At 38.0% G+C, this 15,209-nt stretch overlaps 1 protein-coding gene across 2 annotated transcripts in view; it reads left to right on the top strand.

Moving 5' to 3' along the window:
• Window positions 1-1,257: 1,257 nt before the first annotated feature.
• The window catches only part of ZNF263 (zinc finger protein 263), a 49,012-nt gene continuing 35,060 nt past the window's right edge, over window positions 1,258-15,209 (top strand). The window contains exons 1-3 of one of the 2 annotated variants that reach the window (XM_074279919.1): window positions 1,258-1,337; window positions 1,941-2,339; window positions 3,918-4,006. The gene's annotated coding sequence lies outside the window, so the exon portion shown is untranslated. The remainder of the gene's footprint in view (window positions 1,338-1,940; window positions 2,340-3,917; window positions 4,007-15,209) is intronic. The other variant, XM_074279918.1, reaches the window with a different exon arrangement.

The raw sequence follows: 15,209 nt of genomic DNA on the forward strand, positions 1-15,209 counted from the left end.
AAAAAAAAAAAAGAGGAGCCAATAAACAGAGAGGGATTTAAAATAAGTTGCAGAAAAAAAAAAAAGTGCAGAGCAGAATGACTTAGGGAGCAATCTTTCAAAGAAGATGGGAAGAAATGGATTGCTTTTGCAGGTGAAAGAGTATGCCTTGGTAAGGAACATGGCCACTTCTTCATGTAAGATAGGAGTGAAGGTAATAGTGACAGAAGGCATCTAAAAAAAAGAGATAAGGAAGAGAGAAGAGAGAGCTCATTGGGAATGGCTTCAATTTTTTTCTATAAAACGAGTCAGTCTTTTTTTCACTTTTGATCTAATTTTTCTTGCACAGCATGACTAATATGGAAATGTGTTTAGAAGAATTGCACATATTTAACCTATATTGGACTATTTGCTGTCTATGGAGGGGGGAGTAATGAAAGGGGGAAAAAATTTTGGAATACAAGATTTTGCAAAGGTAAATGTTGCATGTATTTGAAAAAATAAAATATGATTTAAGTTCTCATCTGAGAACATGGGGGTAAGGGAGAATTGGAGGTTTGAAGAGGGATGAAATGGTTTTAAAATTAAGGAAAAAAAATTTAAATAAAATATAAATATAAAAATAAATAAAATTTTAAGAATTAGAATTAAAGCTCTGGTGATCAGAGTATCATTTTTTTAATCATAAAAATTTAAGTAATTTATGTCTCTTTTAAAAATACCAAATAGAAAGCTGAATATCATCAAATATAATAGATTCTAAGGCCCTGCCAGCTGACTCAATCTCCCGGCTATTTTAAGAGCTTTACAACACAAGTACATGTCTTGATGTCAGGCCACAGCTGGGTACAAATCAGAGGGGTAGATGTGGAGCCTGAATGGAAATAGCCCCCGAGGTGGCTGTAGAGCATTAAAGCCCAAGAAGGGTGGAGGTGGATAGGAAGGCTGCAGTTGAGAAATCTCGTCCACTTTACTATTATCTTCGACCTTTTTTAAGGTGTAAGAGGAAGTCAATGGCACAGTGGATGGCGTCTGGACACAGACTCATCTTCCTGAGTTCAAATCTGGCCTCAAATACACATTAGTTGACCCTTAACTCCCATTGCCTCAGTTTCCTCGTCTGTCAAATGAATTGAAGGAATTGACAAAAATAGCAATGAGTCGGATGCAACTGAATCGCCTGGACGAGGAAGAGGGAGGAGGAAAGGAAAAGGAAGTCTGGGGTAGTCTCCTGAAGGTTACTAGGGGTTACAGATAGTTTAGCACAAGAGAGAGAACAGAGAGGGGAGGTGTAGGAGGAACTTTTAGTGACGTTCCGGAGGAGCTCAAGTGACTGCCACGTAATGAATGACGTAAAGGTGAGGGGAAGCTCCGCAGAACAGTGTAAGCTACTTTGGGAGGGAATTAGGAGAGAAGCCCAAGAGGCAGGAATAAAAGGAAGGGATTCTCTAGTTCAAATCTGGATTAGATTAGGTGACTTCTGAGATCTACCAGCATGGAGATTTAGGGAAGGGGATTTCCTCCGGCTCCCGGGGAAAAGACAGGGAACACTTTCTCCCAGATGGCGGAGCGGAAGGAGTCTGACGGGGCGAGGCCAGAGGGGAGGAGGTCACCGGGGAGGGGCGAGAGCAGGAAGAGGCGGGACCGAAAGAATTATTTCTCTAGAGGCGGGGCGAAGTCAGGAGGAGGAGTCTAAAGGGGCGTAGGCAGGAAGGAGCCGTCTCCCGGGGCGGGGCGGGATGCGGGCAGAGGAAAGAGCGTAAAGGGCTGTGGACAGAAGGAAAAATACCTCTGAGATTTGCCATTGTAGAGCAAGACTGTCCCAAGAAACAAAAAGTTGGGGGCGGGGGAGATGATTGTTCAGTTTTTACTCTTTATCTCATGCTCATTTGGGGCTGATTATATTCTCTTTCCCCAAAATAATGTATTACTACTATCCTCTGCCTCTCTTCTCCCCTTAGAGGCTCCGTCTCCCATCTTAGGAACAAAGCAATTCTTCCCCATCTCCCTCACTCCCGTGGCTAGGAATGTAATGTCATGAGTAACTCCTGGAACTACAATTCCCAGAGAACGCCCGGTCTCCAACAAACCAATCAAACGGCACGAAGAAAGCCCGCTGGGATCGGTATTTCCCAGAATGCCCTCCGGAAAAAACAGACCAGCCAATAAGTAGGGTCATGGGATGAAGTCGAAAAAGGGCGTGTCACTTCCGGCATCCCCGGAACCACGCCCTGGAAAAGACTAAGCTCGGGTTTGAAATGTTTCCGACTAATCGACTCCAGACCTGTTAATTATGAACTGTTTCCTGATGGTTTTGAAAGAACCCTCCTTAAAATTTGACCTTTCGATATATTTTCTAGGTACGATGATGGATTTTCGTTAATCTCTTCCCTTTATATCTCTTAAAGAAAATGGTGGCATCTTTTGCAAAAAGGTTTGGCCTTGCCACACAGTAGATCCAGGAAGTAAACGCATGACCTTGGACGTGTAATCAGAGAATGTAATGCAAAAATCTTCGGGTCTGGAATTTCAGGAGATCTGGATTCTAGTTGCAACTCTGCCTTCCTTTTTTTGTTGCAATTAACTTATTTTTTGCTGTAGGATAAGCAATTAAATCTCTGTGGGCTTTAGTTTCCCCATAGATAAAATCAAGATGATCTATATCTCTAAGGGTTTTCTAGCTCCAAGTTAGAATAAATTACTTCTGAATAAGAAATGCTTCTCTGCCGTAACCCTCTTCCCTAGGTTAATTTGAACGAGACAAAAATTCTTAATGGCCTCCCTATGTCCTAATGTTCCTGGAAGGAAAGTGAGAGTTTGGTGTGATGGTTAAGAATTTTAGAAATGTGTTTAATGGGATTACCGGACATCCTGGTGTACAAGTTTGTCAGACAAATGGTAATGTAACTGTTACACGAACAGGAGGTGGTTAGGGATGTGACATCCCTACAGCAAAGAAGTTAGCCATGTTACAAGAGAGAGTTATGATTAAAACCATCTTCCTGAATTAAAATTTCGAATAAAGAAGGAGTTAATATAAAAAAGTGAGAATTTTAGCTATGTGACTTTAGGCAAGTCACTTAATCCCAATTACCTCACAAAAAAACAATTTATTGATAATGCTATGTATCTTTGCCATTTTTTTTTTTTTATTTTTTTTTTTTTTGTTATAATAATCAGGTTTCAGGACACCTCAGGGGGAAAAGGGTTGGGTGTAGCATGGAGCATCTGATTAAGTGGTCATAAGATGGTTACCTGCTTCTACTAAACGAAACAGAATAGTTCCCCAGGGTACAAAAATATATTGGAGACTTTCCATGTAGTTGAATTACCTCTGGTACACTGTTCTTGTTTACCATGACAAGGAAGAACAAGGGTGAAGGGCCTCCAATTCTTATAATTAAACAAGCAAACTTAGAATGTACAGGTCACCCAACTTTGATATGATTCTATCAAATTGATTGATACTATTTGGAACAGAGCAGGGATCCAAATTAATTATTTTTCACAATTTGCATCAAACAATTCATGTTAAGCCTTCCTATGCTTCTTCATATTTATCATGTTATTATTAATTCCAGCATAGTAATATCCATTACATTTATGGACCATAATTTGCTTAAACATTTCCTAATTGATGAGTACTTACTTTGTTTCTAAGAATTCATTATCTTCACACCTGAAACACTAGTAACTTCTCTATTTGTCAACCCTCTTTGAGCTATCCAGATTCAGAACCTAAAAAATAATCATTGGCAAACCTAAAATTTCTATATAAATGTCAGTTATTATTACTGTGATATTTTACTGAAGCACTTTTAGTTACATTTATAAGTCAAGTTAACAAGTATTTATTAAATGTTTGTACCAGGCATTGTACTAACTTCTGGATAAAAGTCATGCTAAAATTGCTTTTTTCCTTTCTGCTTTCCTTTGAGGGATCTCCAGTAAACAAAGAATTCTTCATTCTACTGAATGGAAAGTTATCAACCAGTGAAATAGTTATCTTGCCAATGGTAACATGGAGGTATGTTTAAAGCTTTTATCCACACTTATTAAGGGATTTATCTCCATTAATTATTCTATGGGAAGTACATACAGTTTAGTTGAATAATGCATTTTCCACATTTATGAAACCTTTCCCCTGGGAGGATTCTCTGGTAAAAGATAAGGTGATGGTAAAGACAAACTTTTCCCACATTGTTTACATTTTCTAATTTTTCCATTTTAAAAGGTGACTTTCTGAAACCTTTTTTCCAGGAAAAAAAAAAAGTTTCTGGTTTCCCTCTGTTCTTTTCTTGAAGTCATTCATATACTTGTCTTCATGACTTTTTTTTTATCTTTCTAGATTTCTCTGATATTGAGGATTAGGAAGAAGGGGAAGAAACAATCTTAGATCTTCTGGGTCAAAAACTTTCTTTTAAGATTTTGACAACGATGTTTCAATATAATTGGTTTCCTTTAAATGCTATATATTTTATGTATTTGTGCATTATGCAAGACAATATATGTGTTTCATAAAACTTACCAGACTGCCAGAGTACCATAACACAAAAATAGTTTTTAAAAGGCCTTTTTAAAGAAAATATACTACATGGTTACAGTTCTCCAGAACGTTGGACTCTGTCATTTTCATGGTTTATTTTATGATCTTAAATGGCAAATGTCAGTTATGATTTAACTTTGGTGAAAGAAAACTGAGGAGGAATAAGAAAACTAAACCACTATTGATAAGACAGACATTCAAGAACTCAAACTCTTTTAAAATGTTGAAATCAAGTTCTGGTAGGTTTTGCACTGCACTACAAATATATTTGCCGCAGGACAAAAGCATCTATCCATGTGTGTGACATGTATAACCAAAGATGCTGATGTTTCCTGTGGCACATCCTAGACAATTAAGATCCCAAACCACTAAGATAGTTAACACTACATATTTGGCCTTTCCTCTGAACTTGTCCTTATCTATCCTTCCTATATTGTCTTCTCACTATTATGCCTACAAAAAATTCTTTTTCTCTAAATCATCTGCCTTTTGGCAAAGGGCAAATTTGTTAATATGTATAGAAGAATTGTACAAATTTAACATATATTGGATTACTTGCTGTCTAGGGAAAGGAGTGGGAGAAGAGAGAACAAAAAATTTGGCACACAAGGTTTTGCAAGGGTAAATGTTGAAAACTATCTTGGCATGTATTTTGAAAAATAAAGAGCTATTTAAAAAAAAGAAAAGAAATAAATATTAGGGATTTGGGAGCATTTTAATATAGTAGTTGATAGCTTTGATTTCTTCCTTTAAAAACTACTTGGTTATATTCTTTGACCAATTATCTCTTGATAAATAATTTATAAATTTTAATGAATTCCTTATATATATGTTGGAATTGAGACTTTTCCACAGTTTCTGCCAAGCTTCTTTCCAGATTTCCAAATAATTTTTTTTTTCTTTTTCTTTTTTTTTTTTTTTTTTTTTGCTGAGGCAATTGGAGTTAAGTGATTTGCTCAGGGTCACACAGCTAGAAAGAATTAAGTGTCTGAGCTCAAATTTGAACTCAGGTCCTTCTGACTTCAGGGCTGGTGCTCTATCTACTATGCCACCTACCTGCATTTTGAATACAACTTCTCTCTTTTTCTCTTCCCTCCTGAGTTTTGTTTTATAGTATAAAGGAATGCTAGTAATTTATTTGGATTTATTTTATATTCAGCTACTTTACTGAAATTATTATTTTAATTTTTTAGTTGGCCTTTTAGAATTTTCTATGTGAATCATCATATCAACTGCAATGAGTTCTCATTTTGCTTCCTCATTGTCTATACTTGTTCCCTTAATTATTTGGATATCATCTAATTTAATTATTTAAATTTACAAGCAAAACTCAGGAATATGGTACAACAAATATCAGGAACAAATATCCAAATGGATCAATTAACTGGAAAAAGACGAAAAGAAGAGGTATTGGCAAAGGTGGAAATAAGGTTAGAATCGGAAATCTATAGTAAGATTTTTTCCCCACTCACCAAAAGCTTTAAGAAAAGAGAAAGTTCTGCTTTCAGGCTACTAACAATTGTGATAGGCTAATAGACAAGAAGTCAAGCTAGATACAAAATGAGTTGAATTTGTTATACTCAAGGACTGTGTAGATCTATATGACTTTAAAACTTGGTCATACACAAGTAGGTCCTCACTTCAGAAATACTCAAACCCCCAAAGTGAAGAGGTCCTAATGCTTCCATCCCTTTATTAACCTCCATGAAATATAGGAACAGCAGATTCTGTTCCTTCCCCAATGCCTGGGAGAAAGGAAAAGGTTTCCATAGAGTACTGGATTCATTAGGGGCTGGGGGGGAGGGGAGCCCTTTGATGAAAGGTCTTCATCATCAGTTCTGAATCATGAAATGAGTAAAATAACTCCAGGGCAAGCTCTTCATTTTTGTCTCTTCTACAGAAAGAAATTCTGAGAGCATAAGGGATAGAGGGAACAAGGGAGTTAATTGCAGACATAGGAGACTATGTGCAAAGGCACACAGATGGGAGTTGGAATGTTTAATATAAAAGGAATTTGACTAAAACAAAGAATTTGTGAAGGAGATTAATATGAAATAAGATTTTTTTCCATTTTTTTATACTTTTAAAAAATTAATTTTATAATTATACTTTTTTTTTTGACAGTACATATGCATGGGTAATTTTTTTACAACATTATCCCTTGCACTCACTTCTGTTCTGATTTTTCCCTTCCCTCCCTCCACCCCCTCCCCTAGATTGCAGGTAGTCATTTCATGATTCAGAACTGATGATGAAGACCTTTCATCAAAGGGCTCCCCTCCCCCCCAGCCCCCAATGAATCCAGTACTCTATGGAAACCTTTTCCTTTCTCCCAGGCATTGGGGAAGGAACAGAATCTGCTGTTCCTATATTTCATGGAGGTTAATAAAGGGATGGAAGCATTAGGACCTCTTCACTTTGGGGGTTTGAGTATTTCTGAAGTGAGGACCTACTTGTGTATGACCAAGCTTTAAAGTCATATGGATCTACACAGTCCTTGAGTATAACAAATTCAACTCATTTTGTATCTAGCTTGACTTCTTGTCTATTAGCCTATCATAGTCATTACTTGCTAACTAACTTAACTTTTCAACCCTGCCTCACTCTGTCTCTCTCTTACATTTCCAGTGTTATTTGGTGACACCCTTCCTGCAAAGCTGTTTTGGGGATTCACATACCACCTTTCATTTCTTTGCCTTTGCACAGATTTCCCTCCATTCCTAGAAAGTACATCTTTTGTGCATGCCCCACCTCCACAGCCCTACCCATACCTTGTGTCCTATTAAATTTTAAGATTTTAGCTGATAGGGACTTTCACATAGTGGATGCTTAATTAATGTTTGTCAGATTGAAGTGACTTTTCATATTTAGCTCATTTGCATTCTTCAAATTTATTATGTTAATCAGGATCTGAGAAGCAATTTTACATCTTTCTCACCAGAGTGTTAGTTTTCTTAGCAGTTCTTCTTAAATAAGGATTATTTCCCCCATGCTTTTTATATCAGAGGCAACATGGTGGAATGGATAAAGAACTAGCTGTGAAGTCAGGAGTTCTGACATACACTTGCTGGATGAGCCTGGATAATTCACTCAAGTTCTCAGCCTCTCAAGCATCCCTTTAAGACTTTAAATGACAGAGCAGATGTAGATTTACCTTTATAGTGAGGCTTCCCTCTGTAGGCATTCTCTAATAAATTGCTGCTGCTGTTACTACATATATTTCCTTCCAAATCTCTTTTTTACATTCATCAACTTATTTTATGTTTTAATCTAATAGAATATAGTTTTGATAATATTTTAAAATATTTTGCCAAAATACAAAAGGGACACTTTTTTAAGAGACTAAAATTAAAAACCAAAACACTACAGTTAAGAGAACCAATAGAAAAGTAGGAATAAAGAAAGTATGGCATTACCAAATCTTAAACTATATTATAAATCAATTATCTTTTTAAAAGTTGATTCTTTAATGAACTTGGCAAACACTAACAAACACGAACATTTTTGTATTCAAAAAACATAAAATAATTTTATATGAAAGTGCAAAACTTATGTACAATTTGGTTTTTTTAAAACATATTCTTTTCTTTCTTTTTTTGCTGAAGCAATTGGGGTTAAATGACTTGTCCAGGGTCACACAGCTAGGAAGACTTAAGTGTCTGAGGCCAGATTTGAACTCAGGTTCTCCTGACTTCGAGACTGGTGTTCTATCCACTGTGCCACCTAGCTGCCCCCTAAACATATATATATATATATATATATTTTTTTAAACTTTTTATTTACAAAGTGTAACATGCCCTCCTGGCAGTTACAATTACTAGTCTGCCCTAGCCCCAACAGAGTACCTTTGACCACTAACCTTTGCAGTGTCAACTCTACCCGGCTCACCTCCTCTGAAGCCTTCAAAGGTCTCTGACCACAGTCTCTTGAATCTATAGTTTAATAACCGGTAGCACGCTCAAGAACAGCCACATGTAATCTTAAAAGCCTTTATTACACCTACTCACATAATGCCCTGACTTGTCAGCTCCCTAGTGAACATCTAGTCTAAAGACCCACATGTTCTCTACGAAACTCCTTACTTCTCGGCTATCCATCAGCTTGGCTTGGCTACCCCAGGTTAGGGAGCCAGGTTAAAGAGAGTGATTGCTGTCTGCAGTGGGCTTATAAAGGGCCTGTGAGGTCACACACACATAGCCAACCATCGAGAGAGCCGTCACCCATTACGAAGCTATCTCAATATGGCCAGGGTCCCACCCACAGGACAGTCCTACATCCACAGAGATTACTTCTGGGCCACTCAAATCTCCTGTTGCGCTGTGCCCACCCATTTAAAGGACCGTTACAACAAAGCATATGCATGGGTATTTTTCAACATTGACCCTTGAAAAATCTTTTCTCCTCCTTCCCCTCTCTTCTTCCCTTAGATGACAGGTAGTCTAATACATGTTAAAGTATATGTTAAGAGTGGAAATGCTATGTTGTGTTCCATACCTTTTTCTCATGGTTCTCTCTCTCTGGATGTAGATGGCATCTTCATCATCTCATTGTTGAACAGAGTCATGCCCATCAGAATTGATCCTCATATAGTCTTGTTGTTGCCATGTACAATGATCTCCTGGTACTGCTCACTTCACTTAGCATCAGTTAATGTAAGTCTCTCCAGGCCTCTCTGTATTCATCCTGCTGGTCATTTCTTATAGAACAATAATATTCCATAACATTTATATACCATAATTTATTCAGCCATTCTCCAATTGATGGGCATCCACTCAGTTTCCAGTTTCTGGACACTACAAAGAGGGCTGCCACAAATATTTTTGCACATATGGGTCCCTTTTCTCCTTTATCATTTCTTTGGGATATAAACCCAGTATAAACACTACTGGATCAAAGAGTATACACAGTGTGATAACTTTTTGAACATAGTTCCAAATTGCTCTTCAGAATGGTTGGATCCATTCACAATTCTTCCAACAATGTATTAGTGTCCCAGTTTTGCCACATCCACTCCAACATTTGTCATTATTTTTTCCAGTCATCTTAGCCAATCTGAGAGGTGTGTAATGGTATCTCAGAGTTGTCTTAATTTGTATTTCTCTGATCAATAATGATTTAGAGCACCTTTTCATGAAACATATATTTTTTTTTCTTATATAGCTTTTTATCGACAAAACATGTGCATGGGTAATTTTTCAACACTGACCCTTTCAAAAACTGTTCTAACTTTTTCCCTTCTTCCCTCCACTAGATGGCAGGTAGTCCCATACATGTTAAATATGTTAAAGTATAATAAAATATATATTCTTTTAAAATAAAAATACATACTCATTTCAGGATGCTAATTCCAAAGTAATCTCACTTGACTGTGTTGCCCTTTAAACGTTTTTCAAATTTCTTCTGTTTTTCTGTTCTGTTGGTTTTCAGTCATGTCCAATTCTTTATGATCCCATTTGGGGTCATATTTTCTGGATGCTAGAGTGTTGCTGTTTCTTTCTTCAGCTCATTTTACACACAAGAAACTGAAGCAAATTAGGTTAAGTGACTTGCCCACAGTCATACAGCTAGAAAGTTTCTGAAGTCAAGTTTGAACACAGGAAGATGAGTTTATCTGACTCCATGCCCAGCATTCCATCTATTATGCCTCCCAGCTCCTCCTCTTCTGCTTTTCTTCAAATAATCAATCAAGAAACATTGATTAAGCATATGTCAAATACTAGGCTAAGCTCAGGGGATACAAAAAGAGACAAAAGATCATTCCCTCCCTTTAAGTAGCTAACATTTTGTGAAGAAAAAAACATGCAAACTTTATACAAACAAGTTGTGTAATTATGAATGTGGACATATTTGATAAGATATGATAAATATGGAATAACAGAGGAAAGGCACTGGTCTTCAGAGAGGATTATGGAAGAGTGCCTGTAGAAGCCAGAATTTTAGTTGGTATAAAACTAGAAAGCCAGGAAGATCATTATTCAGAGTGCAGCAGTGAGAGCTTTCCAGGCATAGGGGACTTAAGGGAGTACCCAGAAACAAGTGGTGGATGCCTTGTTCATGGAACAGTGAAGAGGCCAGTGTCATGGGATAGAAAAGTATATGTTAGGGAGTAAGATGTAAGAAAGCTCAAAAGTAGGAGGGAACTGGTTTATGGAGAGCTTTGAATGCCAAAGAGAACATTTTGTATTTGATGTTGGAGACTATAAGAAGTCACTGCATTGATATTCTATGGTGAAATAGATGATATTACTGGTTCTCCCTCATATTTCCTCCTACCTCTCCCAAAAAATCTCCCAAATCCATACTATTGACCATGTCTGAAAATCCATCTTATGTCTATTACTTCTGTATTGACATAGGAAACATGTTTTATCACACCAATGACTTGCTGATGTCTTATCTGCTTCTCTTTCCCCCCTCTTTCCTGCACCCCACTCCCCTCTCTCTCTTCCCTTCTAAACTTTGCTACTTCTTTAGAAGGTACCATCATTCTTTTAGTCTTTCACATTTGTAATTATTTGTCATTATTCTCAACTTCTCATTCTTACCCCCAAACTTTCAAATACTTGGAAAATATTTGCCATTTTTCTTTCCCTAATATCAAATCTAGTCTCATTGTCCCTATTCACAGAGAGCGCCTTAGTTCAGATCCTTATCACTTTGGCCCTAGATTATTGCAAGAACCCCTTCTTAATTGATTTCCCTGCTTGGGTCTTGCTACTTCAGTCCATCTTACATACCACCACACAGATCTGACCATGTCACTCAGCAAAATCCTGTGACTCAAATATAAACTGATTTTTAAAGCCTTTTACAACTTATTGGACATTATTTTTCCAGGTTTTTTGGGCATTATTTTTGTTTCTGAACTCCAAAATCCAGTCAAATTGGCCATTTTTCTATTCATGGCACTTCAAATCATGTCTCTATACCCTTACATTTTCTGTTCCCTAAAGCTAGAAATGACACAATTTCATTAAGGTACAGAGTTTGTGTTTCTTTTTTTTTTTTTTTTTTTAATTAATTAATTAATTAATTAGTTAATTTTTTTTTTAATTCATTTTTCCAAATTATCCCCTCCCTCCCTCCACTCCCTCCCCCCAATGGCAGGTAATCCCATACATTTTACATGTGTTACAATATAACCTAGATACAATATATGTGTGTAAATACCATTTTCTTGTTGCACATTAAGTATCACATTCCAAAGGTATAAGTAACCTGGGTAGATAGACAGTAGTGCTAACAATTTACATTCACTTCCCAGTGTTCCTTCTCTGGGTGTAGTTAGTTCTGTCCATCATTGATCAACTGGAAGTGAGTTGGATCTTCTTTATGTTGAAGATTTCCACTTCCATCAGAATATATCCTCATACAGTATTGTTGTTGAAGTGTATAGTGATCTTCTGGTTCTGCTCATTTCACTCAGCAACAGTTGATTTAAGTCTCTCCAAGCCTCTCTGTATTCCTCCTGCTGGTCATTTCTTACAGAGCAATAATATTCCATAACCTTCATATACCACAATTTACCCAACCATTCTCCAATTGATGGACATCCATTCAACTTCCAGTTTCTAGCTACAACAAAAAGAGCTGCCACAAACATTTTGGCACATACAGGTCCCTTTCCACAGAGTTTGTGTTTCTTGAAGCAGATGGCACCTCCAAAATAAAGCAGGTCAGTGGCAGAACAGTTCCTTAAGAAGTCCTATAACTTCTACTCTAAAACAAAAATTATGTCCTGACTTTGAACAGATTTAAGTTGGGGAGGGAGCAGGGCTGAACTAGAGTACTATTACAAAGTGTGTGCTTTTTTAATTGTTTTTACTCTGAAACTCAGTTCATCACCATATCTGCATCACCTTTCTCCCCTATTAATATTTTTAATACTGGGAAAACTAAATTACTTTAGTTAATACCCTGACTTTTAAATGAACCCTACTATACCAGAGGGTAGGTGTGAATTTACCCTTCCAATATTCATTTATTAAAAAATTATTTATTAAACACGTGCCATATGTAAATTATTAAGTGGTACATAAGAGGCAACAATTCAAATCAGTTGCTGGGTCTAGAGACCTGGCAGCAACAACCATCAAAAAAGTACTTTTGCATCCATCAGTTGAATGTTTAAGTAGATTGTGGTACAATAAATGTAATAATATGTTGTAAGAAACTATGAATATGAATATAGAGAAGCATAACAGATTTTATGAATTAGATGAATTTATACCACTTAGAATATAATGTAAATAGAAGGAAATGATGGAAAGGATGTGGAAAAAGTCTGAATTCATCTGCAGTATTCCATACCCATGTTATTCCACCTTTGCAAAGGTGGCTTCTCATTTCTCTGGGGCCAACTCGGTGCTCATAATTTTGAAGCGTTTGCTTTCCATTATTTCCTTCTATTTACATTATATTCTAATATGAATTCAGGGGAGGAAAGGAGCAAACTTTTTTTAAGAGCCTTCTACAGTTTTTGCATTGCACAAATTGGTGGTGCCTCAAGAGGACAGGGCCCCTCCTGGGAAGGGACAGGTCTGCAGATGTATCCGACTACATTAATCAAGAGCTGACTATTATATATATGTCAAGCCATTAAGAAATAGCTCATTCATTTTGCTGGATCTGTGTTTATGATATCTCTTTGGGAGGGGAGCAAAGTCAGTAGAAGTGTACGTTATGTGCAAACAAAACAAATAAAATTTTATTTCAAACCTGCTTACATAATGCCTAATTTAGTCTTTTATTCACTGGAAATGAATAACGCAAACAGCAGTTTCTCAATGGCAGCGCGGACCGAAATGGTCTTACACCGCCTGCTTCCCCAAACCCTTGCCAGAGTAGAAGAGGGTGACCGGACTAATGACGTCACTTCCCTATAAAACGAGGGCATTACCCCTTCATCTCTAGATGCTTCAGGACTTCTAAACAAGGTGGGCGCCTGGGGAGACGAACGGAGGAGGCTAAACCACCCGCGGGAAATCCCGGGACGCTCACTCCCTACTCGCGGGTTAGCCGAGACCCCGGCTCTGCCCGAGGCCGGAAACATGCGTCACGTGCTGGGGGTGGGGAAAGGGCGGGAAGAGCCGCCATGTGGCCAGTGGGTGGAGTCTCTCTTCTGAGTGGTGGGCAGGACCGTCATTTAGGCAGATAGGAGGTGTCCTGGAAAGAATGCTAGGCTAAGAATCAGATTCAAAATCTGCTTCAAACGCTTGCTTTGTGACCCTGTGCAAGTCACTTAACTGTCTTCGTTTACTAATCCGCAAAAAGGGACTGGATAAGGAAATGGCAAACCACTACAGCATCCTTACTAAGAAAACCTTACACAAGATCGTAAAGGCATAACTGAAAACAAAAACAAAACGGGAAATCCACCCCTTCCCCCCAGCCTCCCACTCAGTTTTAGGGCCTCAGATACTGCCAGGAAGTGAGGAGAGACACTGCGCAGCTGTCGTAGTTTACATGGCGCATGCGCTCTAGGGCCTAGACCCCCGCTAAAGCGGGTGCAAAGGAATTTTGGATCTAGAATCTGGGGGGAGCCCAATCCGGGATTAATATGCTAATCTTGTGAATTGGGCCAGCCCGCAGGCGATCTTCACCTCGGGGCAGTGACAGAACGGGGCCATCCCGCTTCGTTTGATCGTGCTCCTTCACGTTCTTTGTATTAACTCCCACTACGCTGTTCACCCTTATACGCGCGCACACGTGAAATCTGTTTTTGTCGTTCACTTTTGTAGCGGACAGCTAGGTGGCGCAGCGATTAGAGTGCGGGACTCTGGCACTGACACTAGGCAAGTCAACTGACGTCTCTAAAATAATAATAATAACAATAACATTTAGTTTCCAGGATTGTTGTAGGGATATAATGACTAACAGTAATGTCTGATACGCACTAGACTTTATGTAAATACTATTTATTATGATGTTGATCATTTATTACTGTTATATGGAGTAAAGTCACCAAATGTAAAACGCTTTGCAAATCCTCAGAGGACTAAACCTACGAGTTATTTTATCACTTTCTTTTACAAATGTAATTTCTTTCACAGCATGACCATGGAAACTTGTTTCGTGTGACTACACGTCTATAAGCCATATCAAATTGCCTTCTCTGGGGGGAGGGAATTTAGAACTCAAAATTTGAAGAAAACAAAAATGGAAATTGTCTTTATGTGTAATTGGGGTGGGGAGATAAAATATTAAATACAAACTTTAAAATGCAAAAAAAAATGTTTAAAAGTTTTTTAAAAATATTTACAAAATGTAACCCTTGCTCCTTCGCTAGACTAGTGTTCCTATTTTGCATTGCTGATAGAGGACAACTAACTGGTATTCCCTCATGAATGGGACTGACTGGATGAGGTATTGTTACATGATCCCTGTTTCCAGAACTGGGACCTTGGGAAGGTCATTTGATCTCTGGAGGAATGATCTTTGAACCTGAGGGACAGGAAGTTGCAGGAAGTGACATGACCTGTGGGAGGCAGCCAACATTGGTGACCATTGGTCAAGGATGGTTATATCCTTTTAGTCTATCCAATGAGAAAGCTGGAGTCTTTTGCTTTTAAACCCTGGACAAGCTCAAAGCTGGCCAGGTTCCAGGAGCACAATGTGGGAATTGGAATGGCTCCCTGGTGCATCTGTGCCTCTCCCTGCAGGGATTAAATATATGCTTTCTCTT

This window comes from Sminthopsis crassicaudata, chromosome 1, assembly GCF_048593235.1.
Source record: "Sminthopsis crassicaudata isolate SCR6 chromosome 1, ASM4859323v1, whole genome shotgun sequence".
NCBI classification, from domain to species: domain Eukaryota; kingdom Metazoa; phylum Chordata; class Mammalia; order Dasyuromorphia; family Dasyuridae; genus Sminthopsis; species Sminthopsis crassicaudata.